Genomic DNA, 1,266 nt, shown 5'->3' on the forward strand with positions numbered 1-1,266 from the left:
GCAACCCCCTTAGTGTGGCTGCAGTTCATTGTGACAGACTGACCCTCGGTACCCCACAACAGGGGAGTCTGTGAGACATCGCTCCCACCAGTTAGACCTGAGAATTAAAAAGTCACATCATGTAACAAGACCTCCAACAACTTTTCTATATGTTAACTAAAAAAACAGCATAGCAGCTTTTACTGTAAAATAACAACTTGTAAAGTACCTCCGATACAGAACAAAGCTGCAGAGAGTTTGATCAGAGCAGCTGTGATCATCACTGTGTTCTGAGAAAACTGAAATAGAAACCACAGTCAACTGTCAGCGGGTGTGATATATGCAGAGATACACGTGGGAGTGTCACATTACTGTGAGACAGTGTGTGTACGTACTTGAAGTTTATTTAAGTAGAGCAGATAATGGAAACTGGAATGGAAATTGCATGTAGGATTCTGTTCAGCTCTCTGCTGTGTCTGTATCACTGTGCTTGCTCACGACACAGAAATACAAGCCTCTGTCTTTTGGCTCCAGGTTCTTCACTGTCAATGTCCCACTCCCAGGAACTGACTTGCTGGCTGAAAATTTCTCTGTGCTTAAATTTCCATAGTCATAGTCATCACCATTTTTGGCTATACTTATGAACACAATTAGTTCCAGAGTTTGTCCTGGTAGCTGTCTATACCAGCACATCTGGAAATAGACATCACCCTTTGTGTGGTTACAGTACATTGTTGCACTTCCACCCATCCTTTCCCCCAGTATGGGAGTCTGTTGGACATCACTTCCATCAGTACCACCTGTGTGTACAACAGTTAAAGTTAATCAAGTAAACTTTTTAACTCTTGCACTTGACAGTTGTCGCCTTCTGATAGCTGGAATATATAAATGCTGATCTTACAATATTTTACCCTCAACTAATGACAGGTTCATAAATGTTGTCACCTTATAAACTTTACCTTTAATCCAGAGCACAAATACCAACAGGCTGAGCAGACCGCATCCAATAACAGTCATGTTCTCTGTTGGTTTACTGTAGTTACAGAGATAAGAAGAATTTCAAACAGGTAGTATGATATGTATGATGTTCTTTGATCCTATAAGTTGGTGTGAGGAAAAAAAATCTGCTCACACGTCAAGTAAAATGCATAGATAAAAGCTGTACAGGAGCTCCCCCCTACATACAGATCAGTCACATTGATTAGCTCAGTGGGCCAGGCTTGAAGTTCTGAGCTGAACAAAGCATTAAAATTGGCTTCAGAATCAGTCAGTTAACGAAGATAAAGA

At 40.9% G+C, this 1,266-nt stretch overlaps 1 gene segment (V, D, J or C); it reads right to left on the reverse strand.

Moving 5' to 3' along the window:
• Window positions 1-438: 438 nt before the first annotated feature.
• LOC309696256 (T cell receptor beta variable 29-1-like) lies at window positions 439-996 on the reverse strand. The segment is given in 2 exons: window positions 939-996; window positions 439-779 (listed from the first exon to the last, which is right to left on the reverse strand).
• Between the last annotated feature and the right edge of the window lie 270 nt (window positions 997-1,266).

Source organism: Aulonocara stuartgranti (assembly GCF_965226115.1).
Source record: "Aulonocara stuartgranti genome assembly, chromosome: 19".
Lineage (NCBI taxonomy): Eukaryota > Metazoa > Chordata > Actinopteri > Cichliformes > Cichlidae > Aulonocara > Aulonocara stuartgranti.